This window comes from Rhinoderma darwinii, chromosome 9 (genome assembly GCF_050947455.1).
Source record: "Rhinoderma darwinii isolate aRhiDar2 chromosome 9, aRhiDar2.hap1, whole genome shotgun sequence".
NCBI classification, from domain to species: domain Eukaryota; kingdom Metazoa; phylum Chordata; class Amphibia; order Anura; family Rhinodermatidae; genus Rhinoderma; species Rhinoderma darwinii.
The window spans coordinates 68,262,511-68,284,304 of NC_134695.1; the positions used below are offsets into that span (position 1 = coordinate 68,262,511).

The window sequence follows — 21,794 nt, forward strand, 5'->3', positions numbered from 1 at the left end:
TTCATTTTGAACATTTTTCGTTCTTTCCTTTTGTGTTCCTGCACATTTTCTGCCTTGGTTTGTATATTTTTTATTCTGAAGCTGTACGATTTCTTGTCTTCTCGCCTCCAATGTATTGTTAGGATACGTTCACACGACAGCGTAAAATACGCCTGAAATTACGGAGCTGTTTTGAGGCGAAAACAGCTCCTGAATTTCAGACGTAATTGTTCGTACTCGCGTTTTTCCCGGCGGCAATTACGGACGTAATTGGAGCGGTTTTTCAATGGAGTCAATGAAAAACGGCTCCAATTACGTCTCAAGAAGTGACAGGCACATTTAAAAAAAAGCCCGTCTGCACATAGCACCATAACCCCATTGATTTCAATGGGCAGATGTTTGCCGACCTATTGGAGCCGTATTTTCGGACATAATTCGAGGCGTAAAACGCCCGAATTACGTCCGTAAATAGGGTGTGTGAACATACCCTTAGGGTATGTGCACACAACCAATTTTCAGGCATAATGGAGGTGTTTTACTCCTCGAATTACGCCTGAAAAGACGGCTCCAATAGGTCGGCAAACATCTGCCCATTGAAATCAATGGGTCTTACGATGTTCTGTGCAGACGAGCTGTCATTTTACGCGTCGCTGTCAAAATACGGCGCGTAAAATGACGGCTCGTCAAAAGAAGTGCAGGACACTTCTTGGGACGTTTTTGGAGCCGTTTTCTCAGACTCCAATGAAAACAGCCGTAAAAAACGCAGTGAAAACGCAGCGAAATACGTGAGTTTCTCAAAAAACGTCTGAAAATCAGGGGCTGTTTTCCCTTGAAAACAGCTCTGTATTTTGAGACATTTTTGACTCTGCGTGTGAACAGACCCTTACAGCGGACAGAACTTCCTGTGACCACTTCAGTACAGGATGCGATTGGTATTGAAATGGTGGTCACCCAGACAGGAAGTCAGGTGGTTGGTGGGCAACTTGAAATATTACACCCAGCAGAATACACTAAGCTGCAAACCCAAAAATAACATAGTGCCTGCAAATATCTGTTATACTATTGAAACTTAGGGTGGAGAGTTAAAGGGGTTGTCTACCTGGGCCATTCCTTTCCCTAAGGAGCTCCTCCAAATCAGTCTGTTACCTGCCACTGGTCCCCCATTCCTCTCCTCACATCATGAAGTAAGTGAACAGAATCCTGTCCTGAAATACTCTGTGCTGTTGGGGGTCCCTTATCCTTCCACTATGTAGCTCTGAATCTTGTCTCCATTTCCCTCCTCAGATCATGACTTTGCCCCTCCACATGCAGCTCTGTCCTCACTAATAACATCACATAATGGGACACGTCACTACCCCCCACAAGACCAACACACTGCACTCCTCAAATACTCTGTGCTGCTTCCGCTATGTCTGAGATCTTGACTTGTTTCCATCACTATATTGCTCCTGTCACATGCATCCCTGCCCTCAATAACATCATCACCAGTGGACAGGTCACACTTCTCAGCTGAAATACTCTGTACTGCTGGGGATCCCACTCCTTCCACTATGTAACACCGATTCTGCCGTCTCCCGGCTACGTAATGCACTTGCACAAATCATAAAATTTTATGTGACATTTTAATGCTTCTATTAGGGAATTCCCGCGCTAACAATTCCCTAAAATTCTAGAATTATTGGAATGTTTCCCTTTACAAGAAGAAAAGCTATGTGACAATAACCTGCAGGAGCTGCCCACAGAATACGGGCACCATTTAGGGTGGTCTGTATCCGTCTTATCAATATATTACAGGGGACCCCGACATTGCACCTGTATGTTTATCAGCCACGACTCAATCTGAACAATCTATAAATATCTAAACGTGACTTATGGGCACGTGTGAACCGGCCCTTAGAGGGGGACTGCCTGTGATTGGCTGCAGCAGTCACATGGGACGAAACGTCATCCCTGGAGGCCAGGCTGGACGCAGGAGCAGAGAATTCTGGGTAATTATAATGGGTTCTTTTCGGAGTTGGATTTTTTTCGGCGGAATTGCAGCTTCTCCGCCGCAAAAATCGCATTCAATGGGGAACACCCGAAACAAAGCAGCGATTACGCATACACAATTGATGTGCTGCGGATTTTTTTAAAAACGCACCGCAGGTCAATTTCTGAGCGTTTTTTTTCAGCTTATCGTTTACGCAGCGCGTGGAGGAGATTTGTTCAAATCTCATCCACTTTGTTTCTACTGGATCATGCTGCCGATTTTCCGCAACAAAATCCGTTATTGAAAATCTGCAGTATTTACGCTACGTGGGAACCCGGCCTAAAGGGAACTGCTTAGTGAGGTGCTGGATGTTATGCACCTGTGTCAATGGGACTGAATGAAACACCTGAATTCATTGATTGAGAGGCGTGTCCCAATACTTTAGTCCATATAGTGCACCTATGTCTTTTAGTTGATGGGATCGTGGGTTCAGGAGAACACATGGGTGGGCTTGTTTGGTTTTTTAGCTGCTGTGCAGGCCGTGGTCCCTGCAGCATCGCCTGTGTAGTAGTGACAGCGATCAGTCTGGACTGACACCCGCCTGTTTATAGCCCCAGGTAAGGGAATGGCAAGTGGCTGACAAGTTCAAGAGGGCACCATTTATGTCAGTAATAGAGGGCAAGTGGCTGGCACTGATATAGAAGGCGCTGTCATGAGAACAATGGGTTTTACATAGACGTACGAACTCTGTAAACGACACTAATATGAGGGTCCTATAGCTAGTACTGTTATGGGTAAACTGGGGCTGGAATGATTACAGAGGCTTTGCAGACTGCCAACAAGGTCTCCCTGTGAGGGGGGGACACACAGACACAGACACACACACACACACACACGTGTTAGATATACAGTGGTAGTATACAGGGTGTGTTATATATACTATAGTGGTAGTATACAGGGTGTGTTATATATACAATAGTGGTAGTATACAGGGTGTGTTATATATACAATAGTAGTAGTATACAGGGTGTGTTATATATACAATAGTGGTAGTATACAGGGTGTGTGATATATACAGTAGTAGTAGTATACAGGGTGTGTGATATATACAGTAGTAGTAGTATACAGGGTGTGTGATATATACAGTAGTAGTAGTATACAGGGTGTGTGATATATACAGTAGTAGTAGTATACAGGGTGTGTTATATATACAATAGTGGTAGTATACAGGGTGTGTTATATATACAATAGTGGTAGTATACAGGGTGTGTTATATATACAATAGTGGTAGTATACAGGGTGTGTTATATATACAATAGTAGTAGTATACAGGGTGTGTTTAGATCTACAATAGTGGTAGTATACAGGGTGTGTTATATATACAATAGTAGTAGTATACAGGGTGTGTTATATATACAATAGTGGTAGTATACAGGGTGTGTTATATATACAATAGTGGTAGTATACAGGGTGTGTTATATATACAATAGTGGTAGTATACAGGGTGTGTTATATATACAATAGTGGTAGTATACAGAGTGTGTTATATATACAATAGTGGTAGTATACAGGGTGTGTTATATATACAATAGTGGTAGTATACAGGGTGTGTTATATATACTATAGTGGTAGTATACAGGGTGTGTTATATATACAATAGTGGTAGTATACAGGGTGTGTTATATATACAATAGTGGTAGTATACAGAGTGTGTTATATATACAATAGTGGTAGTATACAGGGTGTGTTATATATACAATAGTGGTAGTATACAGGGTGTGTTATATATACTATAGTGGTAGTATACAGGGTGTGTTATATATACAATAGTGGTAGTATACAGGGTGTGTTATATATACAATAGTGGTAGTATACAGGGTGTGTTATATATACAATAGTGGTAGTATACAGGGTGTGTTATATATACTATAGTGGTAGTATACAGGGTGTGTTCTATATACTATAGTGGTAGTATACAGGGTGTGTGATATATACTGTAGTAGTAGTATACAGGGTGTGGGATATATATCGTAGTATACAGGGTGTGGGATATATAGTAGTATACAGGGTGTGTGATATATATAGTAGTATACAGGGTGTGTGATATATACAGTAGTAGTAGTATACAGGGTGTGTGATATATACAGTAGTAGTAGTATACAGGGTGTGTGATATATACAGTAGTAGTAGTAGTATACAGGGTGTGTGATATATACAGTAGTAGTAGTAGTATACAGGGTGTGTGATATATACAGTAGTAGTAGTAGTATACAGGGTGTGTGATATATACAGTAGTAGTAGTAGTAGTATACAGGGTGTGTGATATATACAGTAGTAGTAGTAGTAGTATACAGGGTGTGTGATATATACAGTAGTAGTAGTAGTAGTATACAGGGTGTGTGATATATACAGTAGTAGTAGTAGTAGTATACAGGGTGTGTGATATATACAGTAGTAGTAGTAGTAGTATACAGGGTGTGTGATATATACAGTAGTAGTAGTAGTAGTATACAGGGTGTGTGATATATACAGTAGTAGTAGTAGTAGTATACAGGGTGTGTGATATATACAGTAGTAGTAGTAGTATACAGGGTGTGTGATATATACAGTAGTAGTAGTAGTAGTAGTATACAGGGTGTGTGATATATACAGTAGTAGTAGTAGTAGTAGTAGTATACAGGGTGTGTGATATATACAGTAGTAGTAGTAGTAGTATACAGGGTGTGTGATATATACAGTAGTAGTAGTAGTATACAGGGTGTGTGATATATACAGTAGTAGTAGTAGTATACAGGGTGTGTGATATATACAGTAGTAGTATACAGGGTGTGTGATATATACAGTAGTAGTATACAGGGTGTGTGATATATACAGTAGTAGTATACAGGGTGTGTGATATATACAGTAGTAGTATACAGGGTGTGTGATATATACAGTAGTAGTATACAGGGTGTGTGATATATACAGTAGTAGTATACAGGGTGTGTGATATATACAGTAGTAGTATACAGGGTGTGTGATATATACAGTAGTAGTATACAGGGTGTGTGATATATACAGTAGTAGTATACAGGGTGTGTGATATATACAGTAGTAGTATACAGGGTGTGTGATATATACAGTAGTAGTAGTAGTATACAGGGTGTGTGATATATACAGTAGTAGTAGTAGTATACAGGGTGTGTGATATATACAGTAGTAGTAGTAGTATACAGGGTGTGTGATATATACAGTAGTAGTAGTAGTATACAGGGTGTGTGATATATACAGTAGTAGTAGTAGTATACAGGGTGTGTGATATATACAGTAGTAGTAGTAGTATACAGGGTGTGTGATATATACAGTAGTAGTATACAGGGTGTGTGATATATACAGTAGTAGTATACAGGGTGTGTGATATATACAGTAGTAGTAGTAGTATACAGGGTGTGTGATATATACAGTAGTAGTAGTAGTATACAGGGTGTGTGATATATACAGTAGTAGTATACAGGGTGTGTGATATATACAGTAGTAGTATACAGGGTGTGTGATATATACAGTAGTAGTAGTAGTAGTAGTAGTATACAGGGTGTGTGATATATACAGTAGTAGTAGTATACAGGGTGTGTGATATATACAGTAGTAGTAGTATACAGGGTGTGTGATATATACAGTAGTAGTAGTATACAGGGTGTGTGATATATACAGTAGTAGTAGTATACAGGGTGTGTGATATATACAGTAGTAGTAGTATACAGGGTGTGTGATATATACAGTAGTAGTAGTATACAGGGTGTGTGATATATACAGTAGTAGTAGTAGTAGTAGTATACAGGGTGTGTGATATATACAGTAGTAGTATACAGGGTGTGTGATATATACAGTAGTAGTATACAGGGTGTGTGACATATACAGTAGTAGTAGTATACAGGGTGTGTGATATATACAGTAGTAGTAGTATACAGGGTGTGTGATATATACAGTAGTAGTAGTATACAGGGTGTGTGATATATACAGTAGTAGTAGTATACAGGGTGTGTGATATATACAGTAGTAGTAGTATACAGGGTGTGTGATATATACAGTAGTAGTAGTATACAGGGTGTGTGATATATACAGTAGTAGTAGTATACAGGGTGTGTGATATATACAGTAGTAGTAGTATACAGGGTGTGTGATATATACAGTAGTAGTAGTATACAGGGTGTGTGATATATACAGTAGTAGTAGTATACAGGGTGTGTGATATATACAGTAGTAGTAGTATACAGGGTGTGTGATATATACAGTAGTAGTAGTATACAGGGTGTGTGATATATACAGTAGTAGTAGTATACAGGGTGTGTGATATATACAGTAGTAGTAGTATACAGGGTGTGTGATATATACAGTAGTAGTAGTATACAGGGTGTGTGATATATACAGTAGTAGTAGTAGTATACAGGGTGTGTGATATATACAGTAGTAGTAGTAGTAGTATACAGGGTGTGTGATATATACAGTAGTAGTAGTAGTAGTATACAGGGTGTGTGATATATACAGTAGTAGTAGTAGTAGTATACAGGGTGTGTGATATATACAGTAGTAGTAGTAGTAGTATACAGGGTGTGTGATATATACAGTAGTAGTAGTATACAGGGTGTGTGATATATACAGTAGTAGTAGTAGTAGTATACAGGGTGTGTGATATATACAGTAGTAGTAGTAGTAGTATACAGGGTGTGTGATATATACAGTAGTAGTAGTAGTAGTATACAGGGTGTGTGATATATACAGTAGTAGTAGTATACAGGGTGTGTGATATATACAGTAGTAGTAGTATACAGGGTGTGTGATATATACAGTAGTAGTAGTAGTAGTATACAGGGTGTGTGATATATACAGTAGTAGTAGTAGTAGTATACAGGGTGTGTGATATATACAGTAGTAGTAGTAGTAGTAGTATACAGGGTGTGTGATATATACAGTAGTAGTAGTAGTAGTATACAGGGTGTGTGATATATACAGTAGTAGTAGTAGTAGTATACAGGGTGTGTGATATATACAGTAGTAGTAGTAGTAGTATACAGGGTGTGTGATATATACAGTAGTAGTAGTAGTAGTATACAGGGTGTGTGATATATACAGTAGTAGTAGTAGTAGTATACAGGGTGTGTGATATATACAGTAGTAGTAGTAGTAGTATACAGGGTGTGTGATATATACAGTAGTAGTAGTAGTAGTATACAGGGTGTGTGATATATACAGTAGTAGTAGTAGTAGTATACAGGGTGTGTGATATATACAGTAGTAGTAGTAGTAGTATACAGGGTGTGTGATATATACAGTAGTAGTAGTAGTAGTATACAGGGTGTGTGATATATACAGTAGTAGTAGTAGTAGTATACAGGGTGTGTGATATATACAGTAGTAGTAGTAGTAGTAGTATACAGGGTGTGTGATATATACAGTAGTAGTAGTAGTAGTATACAGGGTGTGTGATATATACAGTAGTAGTAGTAGTAGTATACAGGGTGTGTGATATATACAGTAGTAGTAGTAGTAGTATACAGGGTGTGTGATATATACAGTAGTAGTAGTAGTAGTAGTATACAGGGTGTGTGATATATACAGTAGTAGTAGTAGTATACAGGGTGTGTGATATATACAGTAGTAGTAGTAGTATACAGGGTGTGTGATATATACAGTAGTAGTAGTAGTATACAGGGTGTGTGATATATACAGTAGTAGTAGTAGTATACAGGGTGTGTGATATATACAGTAGTAGTAGTAGTATACAGGGTGTGTGATATATACAGTAGTAGTAGTAGTATACAGGGTGTGTGATATATACAGTAGTAGTAGTAGTATACAGGGTGTGTGATATATACAGTAGTAGTATACAGGGTGTGTGATATATACAGTAGTAGTATACAGGGTGTGTGATATATACAGTAGTAGTATACAGGGTGTGTGATATATACAGTAGTAGTATACAGGGTGTGTGATATATACAGTAGTAGTATACAGGGTGTGTGATATATACAGTAGTAGTATACAGGGTGTGTGATATATACAGTAGTAGTATACAGGGTGTGTGATATATACAGTAGTAGTATACAGGGTGTGTGATATATACAGTAGTAGTATACAGGGTGTGTGATATATACAGTAGTAGTATACAGGGTGTGTGATATATACAGTAGTAGTATACAGGGTGTGTGATATATACAGTAGTAGTAGTAGTATACAGGGTGTGTGATATATACAGTAGTAGTAGTAGTATACAGGGTGTGTGATATATACAGTAGTAGTAGTAGTATACAGGGTGTGTGATATATACAGTAGTAGTAGTAGTATACAGGGTGTGTGATATATACAGTAGTAGTAGTAGTATACAGGGTGTGTGATATATACAGTAGTAGTAGTAGTATACAGGGTGTGTGATATATACAGTAGTAGTATACAGGGTGTGTGATATATACAGTAGTAGTATACAGGGTGTGTGATATATACAGTAGTAGTAGTAGTATACAGGGTGTGTGATATATACAGTAGTAGTAGTAGTATACAGGGTGTGTGATATATACAGTAGTAGTATACAGGGTGTGTGATATATACAGTAGTAGTATACAGGGTGTGTGATATATACAGTAGTAGTAGTAGTAGTAGTAGTATACAGGGTGTGTGATATATACAGTAGTAGTAGTATACAGGGTGTGTGATATATACAGTAGTAGTAGTATACAGGGTGTGTGATATATACAGTAGTAGTAGTATACAGGGTGTGTGATATATACAGTAGTAGTAGTATACAGGGTGTGTGATATATACAGTAGTAGTAGTATACAGGGTGTGTGATATATACAGTAGTAGTAGTATACAGGGTGTGTGATATATACAGTAGTAGTAGTAGTATACAGGGTGTGTGATATATACAGTAGTAGTATACAGGGTGTGTGATATATACAGTAGTAGTATACAGGGTGTGTGATATATACAGTAGTAGTAGTAGTAGTAGTAGTATACAGGGTGTGTGATATATACAGTAGTAGTAGTATACAGGGTGTGTGATATATACAGTAGTAGTAGTATACAGGGTGTGTGATATATACAGTAGTAGTAGTATACAGGGTGTGTGATATATACAGTAGTAGTAGTATACAGGGTGTGTGATATATACAGTAGTAGTAGTATACAGGGTGTGTGATATATACAGTAGTAGTAGTATACAGGGTGTGTGATATATACAGTAGTAGTAGTAGTATACAGGGTGTGTGATATATACAGTAGTAGTATACAGGGTGTGTGATATATACAGTAGTAGTATACAGGGTGTGTGACATATACAGTAGTAGTAGTATACAGGGTGTGTGACATATACAGTAGTAGTAGTATACAGGGTGTGTGATATATACAGTAGTAGTAGTATACAGGGTGTGTGATATATACAGTAGTAGTAGTATACAGGGTGTGTGATATATACAGTAGTAGTAGTATACAGGGTGTGTGATATATACAGTAGTAGTAGTATACAGGGTGTGTGATATATACAGTAGTAGTAGTATACAGGGTGTGTGATATATACAGTAGTAGTAGTATACAGGGTGTGTGATATATACAGTAGTAGTAGTATACAGGGTGTGTGATATATACAGTAGTAGTAGTATACAGGGTGTGTGATATATACAGTAGTAGTAGTATACAGGGTGTGTGATATATACAGTAGTAGTAGTATACAGGGTGTGTGATATATACAGTAGTAGTAGTAGTATACAGGGTGTGTGATATATACAGTAGTAGTAGTAGTAGTATACAGGGTGTGTGATATATACAGTAGTAGTAGTAGTAGTATACAGGGTGTGTGATATATACAGTAGTAGTAGTAGTAGTATACAGGGTGTGTGATATATACAGTAGTAGTAGTAGTAGTATACAGGGTGTGTGATATATACAGTAGTAGTAGTAGTAGTATACAGGGTGTGTGATATATACAGTAGTAGTAGTAGTAGTATACAGGGTGTGTGATATATACAGTAGTAGTAGTAGTAGTATACAGGGTGTGTGATATATACAGTAGTAGTAGTATACAGGGTGTGTGATATATACAGTAGTAGTAGTAGTAGTATACAGGGTGTGTGATATATACAGTAGTAGTAGTAGTAGTATACAGGGTGTGTGATATATACAGTAGTAGTAGTAGTAGTATACAGGGTGTGTGATATATACAGTAGTAGTAGTAGTAGTATACAGGGTGTGTGATATATACAGTAGTAGTAGTAGTAGTATACAGGGTGTGTGATATATACAGTAGTAGTAGTAGTAGTATACAGGGTGTGTGATATATACAGTAGTAGTAGTAGTAGTATACAGGGTGTGTGATATATACAGTAGTAGTAGTAGTAGTATACAGGGTGTGTGATATATACAGTAGTAGTAGTAGTAGTATACAGGGTGTGTGATATATACAGTAGTAGTAGTAGTAGTATACAGGGTGTGTGATATATACAGTAGTAGTAGTAGTAGTATACAGGGTGTGTGATATATACAGTAGTAGTAGTAGTAGTATACAGGGTGTGTGATATATACAGTAGTAGTAGTAGTAGTATACAGGGTGTGTGATATATACAGTAGTAGTAGTAGTAGTATACAGGGTGTGTGATATATACAGTAGTAGTAGTAGTAGTATACAGGGTGTGTGATATATACAGTAGTAGTAGTAGTAGTATACAGGGTGTGTGATATATACAGTAGTAGTAGTAGTAGTATACAGGGTGTGTGATATATACAGTAGTAGTAGTAGTAGTATACAGGGTGTGTGATATATACAGTAGTAGTAGTAGTAGTATACAGGGTGTGTGATATATACAGTAGTAGTAGTAGTAGTATACAGGGTGTGTGATATATACAGTAGTAGTAGTAGTAGTAGTATACAGGGTGTGTGATATATACAGTAGTAGTAGTAGTAGTATACAGGGTGTGTGATATATACAGTAGTAGTAGTAGTAGTATACAGGGTGTGTGATATATACAGTAGTAGTAGTAGTAGTAGTATACAGGGTGTGTGATATATACAGTAGTAGTAGTAGTATACAGGGTGTGTGATATATACAGTAGTAGTAGTAGTATACAGGGTGTGTGATATATACAGTAGTAGTAGTAGTATACAGGGTGTGTGATATATACAGTAGTAGTAGTAGTATACAGGGTGTGTGATATATACAGTAGTAGTAGTAGTATACAGGGTGTGTGATATATACAGTAGTAGTAGTAGTATACAGGGTGTGTGATATATACAGTAGTAGTAGTAGTATACAGGGTGTGTGATATATACAGTAGTAGTAGTAGTATACAGGGTGTGTGATATATACAGTAGTAGTAGTAGTAGTATACAGGGTGTGTGATATATACAGTAGTAGTAGTAGTAGTATACAGGGTGTGTGATATATACAGTAGTAGTAGTAGTAGTATACAGGGTGTGTGATATATACAGTAGTAGTAGTAGTAGTATACAGGGTGTGTGATATATACAGTAGTAGTAGTAGTAGTATACAGGGTGTGTGATATATACAGTAGTAGTATACAGGGTGTGTGATATATACAGTAGTAGTATACAGGGTGTGTGATATATACAGTAGTAGTATACAGGGTGTGTGATATATACAGTAGTAGTATACAGGGTGTGTGATATATACAGTAGTAGTATACAGGGTGTGTGATATATACAGTAGTAGTATACAGGGTGTGTGATATATACAGTAGTAGTATACAGGGTGTGTGATATATACAGTAGTAGTATACAGGGTGTGTGATATATACAGTAGTAGTATACAGGGTGTGTGATATATACAGTAGTAGTATACAGGGTGTGTGATATATACAGTAGTAGTATACAGGGTGTGTGATATATACAGTAGTAGTATACAGGGTGTGTGATATATACAGTAGTAGTATACAGGGTGTGTGATATATACAGTAGTAGTATACAGGGTGTGTGATATATACAGTAGTAGTATACAGGGTGTGTGATATATACAGTAGTAGTATACAGGGTGTGTGATATATACAGTAGTAGTATACAGGGTGTGTGATATATACAGTAGTAGTATACAGGGTGTGTGATATATACAGTAGTAGTATACAGGGTGTGTGATATATACAGTAGTAGTATACAGGGTGTGTGATATATACAGTAGTAGTATACAGGGTGTGTGATATATACAGTAGTAGTATACAGGGTGTGTGATATATACAGTAGTAGTATACAGGGTGTGTGATATATACAGTAGTAGTATACAGGGTGTGTGATATATACAGTAGTAGTATACAGGGTGTGTGATATATACAGTAGTAGTATACAGGGTGTGTGATATATACAGTAGTAGTATACAGGGTGTGTGATATATACAGTAGTAGTATACAGGGTGTGTGATATATACAGTAGTAGTATACAGGGTGTGTGATATATACAGTAGTAGTATACAGGGTGTGTGATATATACAGTAGTAGTATACAGGGTGTGTGATATATACAGTAGTAGTATACAGGGTGTGTGATATATACAGTAGTAGTATACAGGGTGTGTGATATATACAGTAGTAGTATACAGGGTGTGTGATATATACAGTAGTAGTATACAGGGTGTGTGATATATACAGTAGTAGTATACAGGGTGTGTGATATATACAGTAGTAGTATACAGGGTGTGTGATATATACAGTAGTAGTATACAGGGTGTGTGATATATACAGTAGTAGTATACAGGGTGTGTGATATATACAGTAGTAGTAGTAGTAGTATACAGGGTGTGTGATATATACAGTAGTAGTAGTAGTAGTATACAGGGTGTGTGATATATACAGTAGTAGTAGTAGTATACAGGGTGTGTGATATATACAGTAGTAGTAGTAGTATACAGGGTGTGTGATATATACAGTAGTAGTAGTATACAGGGTGTGTGATATATACAGTAGTAGTAGTATACAGGGTGTGTGATATATACAGTAGTAGTAGTATACAGGGTGTGTGATATATACAGTAGTAGTAGTAGTAGTATACAGGGTGTGTGATATATACAGTAGTAGTAGTAGTAGTATACAGGGTGTGTGATATATACAGTAGTAGTAGTATACAGGGTGTGTGATATATACAGTAGTAGTAGTATACAGGGTGTGTGATATATACAGTAGTAGTAGTAGTAGTATACAGGGTGTGTGATATATACAGTAGTAGTAGTAGTAGTATACAGGGTGTGTGATATATACAGTAGTAGTAGTAGTAGTATACAGGGTGTGTGATATATACAGTAGTAGTAGTAGTAGTATACAGGGTGTGTGATATATACAGTAGTAGTAGTAGTAGTATACAGGGTGTGTGATATATACAGTAGTAGTAGTAGTAGTATACAGGGTGTGTGATATATACAGTAGTAGTAGTAGTAGTATACAGGGTGTGTGATATATACAGTAGTAGTAGTAGTAGTATACAGGGTGTGTGATATATACAGTAGTAGTAGTAGTAGTATACAGGGTGTGTGATATATACAGTAGTAGTAGTAGTAGTATACAGGGTGTGTGATATATACAGTAGTAGTAGTAGTAGTATACAGGGTGTGTGATATATACAGTAGTAGTAGTAGTATTATACAGGGTGTGTGATATATACAGTAGTAGTAGTAGTATACAGGGTGTGTGATATATACAGTAGTAGTAGTATACAGGGTGTGTGATATATACAGTAGTAGTAGTATACAGGGTGTGTGATATATACAGTAGTAGTAGTAGTAGTATACAGGGTGTGTGATATATACAGTAGTAGTAGTAGTATTATACAGGGTGTGTGATATATACAGTAGTAGTAGTAGTAGTATACAGGGTGTGTGATATATACAGTAGTAGTAGTAGTATACAGGGTGTGTGATATATACAGTAGTAGTAGTAGTATACAGGGTGTGTGATATATACAGTAGTAGTAGTAGTATACAGGGTGTGTGATATATACAGTAGTAGTAGTAGTATACAGGGTGTGTGATATATACAGTAGTAGTAGTAGTATACAGGGTGTGTGATATATACAGTAGTAGTAGTAGTAGTAGTATACAGGGTGTGTGATATATACAGTAGTAGTAGTAGTAGTAGTATTATACAGGGTGTGTGATATATACAGTAGTAGTAGTAGTAGTAGTATACAGGGTGTGTGATATATACAGTAGTAGTAGTAGAAGTAGTATACAAGGTGTGTGATATATACAGTAGTAGTATACAGGGTGTGTGATATATACAGTAGTAGTAGTAGTAGTATACAGGGTGTGTGATATATACAGTAGTAGTATACAGGGTGTGTGATATATACAGTAGTAGTAGTATACAGGGTGTGTGATATATACAGTAGTAGTAGTAGTATACAGGGTGTGTGATATATACAGTAGTAGTAGTAGTAGTATACAGGGTGTGTGATATATACTGTAGTAGTAGTATACAGGGTGTGTGATATATACAGTAGTAGTAGTAGTAGTATACAGGGTGTGTGATATATACAGTAGTAGTAGTAGTAGTATACAGGGTGTGTGATATATACAGTAGTAGTAGTAGTAGTATACAGGGTGTGTGATATATACAGTAGTAGTAGTATACAGGGTGTGTGATATATACAGTAGTAGTAGTATACAGGGTGTGTGATATATACAGTAGTAGTAGTAGTATACAGGGTGTGTGATATATACAGTAGTAGTAGTAGTAGTAGTAGTATACAGGGTGTGTGATATATACAGTAGTAGTAGTAGTATACAGGGTGTGTGATATATACAGTAGTAGTAGTATACAGGGTGTGTGATATATACAGTAGTAGTAGTATACAGGGTGTGTGATATATACAGTAGTAGTAGTAGTAGTAGTAGTAGTATACAGGGTGTGTGATATATATAGTAGTAGTAGTATACAGGGTGTGTGATATATACAGTAGTAGTAGTAGTAGTAGTATACAGGGTGTGTGATATATACAGTAGTAGTAGTAGTATACAGGGTGTGTGATATATACAGTAGTAGTAGTAGTAGTATACAGGGTGTGTGATATATACAGTAGTAGTAGTAGTAGTATACAGGGTGTGTGATATATACTGTAGTAGTAGTAGTAGTATACAGGGTGTGTGATATATACAGTAGTAGTAGTATACAGGGTGTGTGATATATACAGTAGTAGTATACAGGGTGTGTGATATATACAGTAGTAGTAGTAGTATACAGGGTGTGTGATATATACAGTAGTAGTAGTAGTATACAGGGTGTGATATATACAGTAGTAGTAGTAGTATACAGGGTGTGTGATATATACAGTAGTAGTAGTAGTAGTATACAGGGTGTGTGATATATACAGTAGTAGTAGTAGTAGTAGTATACAGGGTGTGTGATATATACAGTAGTAGTAGTATACAGGGTGTGTGATATATATAGTAGTATACAGGGTGTGTGATATATACAGTAGTAGTAGTATACAGGGTGTGTGATATATACAGTAGTAGTATACAGGGTGTGTGATATATACAGTAGTAGTAGTATACAGGGTGTGTGATATATACAGTAGTAGTAGTATACAGGGTGTGTGTGATATATACAGTAGTAGTAGTATACAGGGTGTGTGTGATATATACAGTAGTAGTAGTAGTAGTATACAGGGTGTGTGATATATACAGTAGTAGTAGTAGTAGTATACAGGGTGTGTGATATATACAGTAGTAGTAGTATACAGGGTGTGTGTGATATATACAGTAGTAGTAGTATACAGGGTGTGTGTGATATATACAGTAGTAGTAGTAGTAGTATACAGGGTGTGTGTGATATATACAGTAGTAGTAGTAGTATACAGGGTGTGTTGTATATACAGTAGTAGTAGTATACAGGGTGTGTGATATATACAGTAGTAGTAGTATACAGGGTGTGTGATATATACAGTAGTAGTAGTATACAGGGTGTGTGATATATACAGTAGTAGTAGTATACAGGGTGTGTGATATATACAGTAGTAGTAGTAGTAGTATACAGGGTGTGTGATATATACAGTAGTAGTAGTAGTATACAGGGTGTGTGATATATACAGTAGTAGTAGTAGTATACAGGGTGTGTGATATATACAGTAGTAGTAGTATACAGGGTGTGTGATATATACAGTAGTAGTAGTATACAGGGTGTGTGATATATACAGTAGTAGTAGTATACAGGGTGTGTGATATATACAGTAGTAGTAGTAGTAGTATACAGGGTGTGTGATATATACAGTAGTAGTAGTAGTAGTATACAGGGTGTGTGATATATACAGTAGTAGTAGTATACAGGGTGTGTGATATATACAGTAGTAGTAGTATACAGGGTGTGTGATATATACAGTAGTAGTAGTAGTAGTATACAGGGTGTGTGATATATACAGTAGTAGTAGTAGTAGTATACAGGGTGTGTGATATATACAGTAGTAGTAGTAGTAGTATACAGGGTGTGTGATATATACAGTAGTAGTAGTAGTAGTATACAGGGTGTGTGATATATACAGTAGTAGTAGTAGTAGTATACAGGGTGTGTGATATATACAGTAGTAGTAGTAGTAGTATACAGGGTGTGTGATATATACAGTAGTAGTAGTAGTAGTATACAGGGTGTGTGATATATACAGTAGTAGTAGTAGTAGTATACAGGGTGTGTGATATATACAGTAGTAGTAGTAGTAGTATACAGGGTGTGTGATATATACAGTAGTAGTAGTAGTAGTATACAGGGTGTGTGATATATACAGTAGTAGTAGTAGTAGTATACAGGGTGTGTGATATATACAGTAGTAGTAGTAGTATTATACAGGGTGTGTGATATATACAGTAGTAGTAGTAGTATACAGGGTGTGTGATATATACAGTAGTAGTAGTATACAGGGTGTGTGATATATACAGTAGTAGTAGTATACAGGGTGTGTGATATATACAGTAGTAGTAGTAGTAGTATACAGGGTGTGTGATATATACAGTAGTAGTAGTAGTATTATACAGGGTGTGTGATATATACAGTAGTAGTAGTAGTAGTATACAGGGTGTGTGATATATACAGTAGTAGTAGTAGTATACAGGGTGTGTGATATATACAGTAGTAGTAGTAGTATACAGGGTGTGTGATATATACAGTAGTAGTAGTAGTATACAGGGTGTGTGATATATACAGTAGTAGTAGTAGTATACAGGGTGTGTGATATATACAGTAGTAGTAGTAGTATACAGGGTGTGTGATATATACAGTAGTAGTAGTAGTAGTAGTATACAGGGTGTGTGATATATACAGTAGTAGTAGTAGTAGTAGTATTATACAGGGTGTGTGATATATACAGTAGTAGTAGTAGTAGTAGTATACAGGGTGTGTGATATATACAGTAGTAGTAGTAGAAGTAGTATACAAGGTGTGTGATATATACAGTAGTAGTATACAGGGTGTGTGATATATACAGTAGTAGTAGTAGTAGTATACAGGGTGTGTGATATATACAGTAGTAGTATACAGGGTGTGTGATATATACAGTAGTAGTAGTATACAGGGTGTGTGATATATACAGTAGTAGTAGTAGTATACAGGGTGTGTGATATATACAGTAGTAGTAGTAGTAGTATACAGGGTGTGTGATATATACTGTAGTAGTAGTATACAGGGTGTGTGATATATACAGTAGTAGTAGTAGTAGTATACAGGGTGTGTGATATATACAGTAGTAGTAGTAGTAGTATACAGGGTGTGTGATATATACAGTAGTAGTAGTAGTAGTATACAGGGTGTGTGATATATACAGTAGTAGTAGTATACAGGGTGTGTGATATATACAGTAGTAGTAGTATACAGGGTGTGTGATATATACAGTAGTAGTAGTAGTATACAGGGTGTGTGATATATACAGTAGTAGTAGTAGTAGTAGTAGTATACAGGGTGTGTGATATATACAGTAGTAGTAGTAGTATACAGGGTGTGTGATATATACAGTAGTAGTAGTATACAGGGTGTGTGATATATACAGTAGTAGTAGTATACAGGGTGTGTGATATATACAGTAGTAGTAGTAGTAGTAGTAGTAGTATACAGGGTGTGTGATATATATAGTAGTAGTAGTATACAGGGTGTGTGATATATACAGTAGTAGTAGTAGTAGTAGTATACAGGGTGTGTGATATATACAGTAGTAGTAGTAGTATACAGGGTGTGTGATATATACAGTAGTAGTAGTAGTAGTATACAGGGTGTGTGATATATACAGTAGTAGTAGTAGTAGTATACAGGGTGTGTGATATATACTGTAGTAGTAGTAGTAGTATACAGGGTGTGTGATATATACAGTAGTAGTAGTATACAGGGTGTGTGATATATACAGTAGTAGTATACAGGGTGTGTGATATATACAGTAGTAGTAGTAGTATACAGGGTGTGTGATATATACAGTAGTAGTAGTAGTATACAGGGTGTGATATATACAGTAGTAGTAGTAGTATACAGGGTGTGTGATATATACAGTAGTAGTAGTAGTAGTATACAGGGTGTGTGATATATACAGTAGTAGTAGTAGTAGTAGTATACAGGGTGTGTGATATATACAGTAGTAGTAGTATACAGGGTGTGTGATATATATAGTAGTATACAGGGTGTGTGATATATACAGTAGTAGTAGTATACAGGGTGTGTGATATATACAGTAGTAGTATACAGGGTGTGTGATATATACAGTAGTAGTAGTATACAGGGTGTGTGATATATACAGTAGTAGTAGTATACAGGGTGTGTGTGATATATACAGTAGTAGTAGTATACAGGGTGTGTGTGATATATACAGTAGTAGTAGTAGTAGTATACAGGGTGTGTGATATATACAGTAGTAGTAGTAGTAGTATACAGGGTGTGTGATATATACAGTAGTAGTAGTATACAGGGTGTGTGTGATATATACAGTAGTAGTAGTATACAGGGTGTGTGTGATATATACAGTAGTAGTAGTAGTAGTATACAGGGTGTGTGTGATATATACAGTAGTAGTAGTAGTATACAGGGTGTGTTGTATATACAGTAGTAGTAGTATACAGGGTGTGTGATATATACAGTAGTAGTAGTATACAGGGTGTGTGATATATACAGTAGTAGTAGTATACAGGGTGTGTGATATATACAGTAGTAGTAGTATACAGGGTGTGTGATATATACAGTAGTAGTATACAGGGTGTGTGATATATACAGTAGTAGTAGTAGTATACAGGGTGTGTGATATATACAGTAGTAGTAGTATACAGGGTGTGTGATATATACAGTAGTAGTAGTATACAGGGTGTGTGTGATATATACAGTAGTAGTAGTATACAGGGTGTGTGATATATACAGTAGTAGTAGTATACAGGGTGTGTGATATATACAGTAGTAGTAGTATACAGGGTGTGTGATATATACAGTAGTAGTAGTAGTAGTAGTATACAGGGTGTGTGATATATACAGTAGTAGTAGTATACAGGGTGTGTGATATATACAGTAGTAGTAGTATACAGGGTGTGTGATATATACAGTAGTAGTAGTATACAGGGTGTGTGATATATACAGTAGTAGTAGTATACAGGGTGTGTGATATATACAGTAGTAGTAGTATACAGGGTGTGTGATATATACAGTAGTAGTAGTATACAGGGTGTGTGATATATACAGTAGTAGTAGTATACAGGGTGTGTGATATATACAGTAGTAGTAGTAGTATACAGGGTGTGTGATATATACAGTAGTAGTAGTATACAGGGTGTGTGATATATACAGTAGTAGTAGTATACAGGGTGTGTGTGATATATACAGTAGTAGTAGTATACAGGGTGTGTGATATATACAGTAGTAGTAGTATACAGGGTGTGTGATATATACAGTAGTAGTAGTATACAGGGTGTGTGATATATACAGTAGTAGTAGTAGTAGTAGTATACAGGGTGTGTGATATATACAGTAGTAGTAGTATACAGGGTGTGTGATATATACAGTAGTAGTAGTATACAGGGTGTGTGATATATACAGTAGTAGTAGTATACAGGGTGTGTGATATATACAGTAGTAGTAGTATACAGGGTGTGTGATATATACAGTAGTAGTAGTATACAGGGTGTGTGATATATACAGTAGTAGTAGTATACAGGGTGTGTGATATATACAGTAGTAGTATACAGGGTGTGTGTGATATATACAGTAGTAGTAGTAGTATACAGGGTGTGTGATATATACAGTAGTAGTAGTATACAGGGTGTGTGATATATACAGTAGTAGTAGTATACAGGGTGTGTGTGATATATACAGTAGTAGTAGTATACAGGGTGTGTGATATATACAGTAGTAGTAGTATACAGGGTGTGTGATATATACAGTAGTAGTAGTATACAGGGTGTGTGATATATACAGTAGTAGTATACAGGGTGTGTTATATATGTAGTAGTATACAGGGTGTGTGATATATACAGTAGTAGTATACAGGGTGTGTAAGTTGCCCGGGCCGGATGTTGCACACACAGCAGGAATATGACACCCTGACCTCACAGGGCCTCTTCTCTCAAGCTGCACCCAGAGCCCACCTGGTCTGTGACCCCGCCCCTTCCTACTACAGCCCCTCCCATTATGTCACATAACTCCGTATTCGAGCTGCCTCCTTTTGTGCCATTGGTCTCCACGCCTGTCACTCACAAGAAAGAGGCCGAGCGCTACAATGTATCGAGTGTAACAAGAGTGACGGGCGCGCGCACTGGTGAGAGGCAATGCGCGCTCCCGCTGATACCTGCACCCAGGGACCCCCGGCACCCGGGAGCCCCCCAATACTTAATGTCAGTGTTCAACCTTCACTCTATGGGTGTGGGCGCCTTTGAGTCCCGCTGCCAGCCACGCAGTCGCCCGTCGGGCCACTCGCCACATTGGCTAGTACGGGAAACTCACCTCTCCGGGCGCCTCCGGACAAAGGGGTCCTTGGCCCCGGGGTGGGGGTGTTTTCCCTCCAGGTGAAATGAGCGGGACTCTGCTCTCAGCGGTGCCGGCTCCTCCTCTCCCCTCCGCCGCTGCTGCTGCCAGCTGTGACCACCATCTTCTTCCACAGGAAATGACGGGGGACGGAGGAAGAACCGGCGTGTGCGGGGCAGAGCCGGACCCCCGAGCACCGGGTGCTTATTAACCCCCGCCGTGCTGCAACTGAGCCGGTCACGTCCCCGTACCTCCGTCCGCTCACTGGGAATTGTAATACAGCAATTATCCCCGGCAGTGACATGTCTAGGAAACTACCGTTAACCCCTGTAGCGCTGCCTGGTGGGGTGCTGGAGTGCCAGCTAGATTTAACCCCTGCACACCTGTGGGAGAATGTTGTTTAATAAAGTGGAATTCCAGATGTTGGAAATGCGTCTACACGTTCATAGCCTTAAGATTGTCCACAGGGGGCAGTATTATAGTAGTTATAGTCTTGTACATAGGGGGCAGTATTATAGTAGTTATATTCTTGTATATAGGGGGCAGTATTATAGTAGTTATATTCTTGTATATAGGAGCAGTATTATAGTAGTTATATTCTTGTATATAGGAGCAGTGATATAGTAGTTATATTCTTGTATTATAGTAGTTATATTCTTGTATATAGGGGCAGTATTATAGTAGTTATATTCTTGTATATAAGGGCAGTATTATAGTAGTTATATTCTTGTATATAGGAGCAGTATTATAGTAGATATATTCTTGTATATAGGGAGCAGTATTATAGTAGTTATATTCTTGTATATAGGGACAGTATTATAGTAGTTATATTCTTGTATATAGGAGCAGTATTATAGTAGTTATATTCTTGTATATAGGGGGCAGTATTATAGTAGTTATATTCTTGTATATAG

General features: G+C 37.3%; 1 protein-coding gene across 2 annotated transcripts in view; it reads right to left on the minus strand.

The window, feature by feature from the left end:
• Window positions 1-21,145, minus strand: part of PRDM11 (PR/SET domain 11) — a 44,611-nt gene extending 23,466 nt beyond the window's left edge. Inside the window, exon 1 of one of the 2 annotated variants that reach the window (XM_075838037.1) lies at window positions 20,860-21,145. The gene's annotated coding sequence lies outside the window, so the exon portion shown is untranslated. The remainder of the gene's footprint in view (window positions 1-20,859) is intronic. The other variant, XM_075838038.1, reaches the window with a different exon arrangement.
• Window positions 21,146-21,794: the final 649 nt, after the last annotated feature.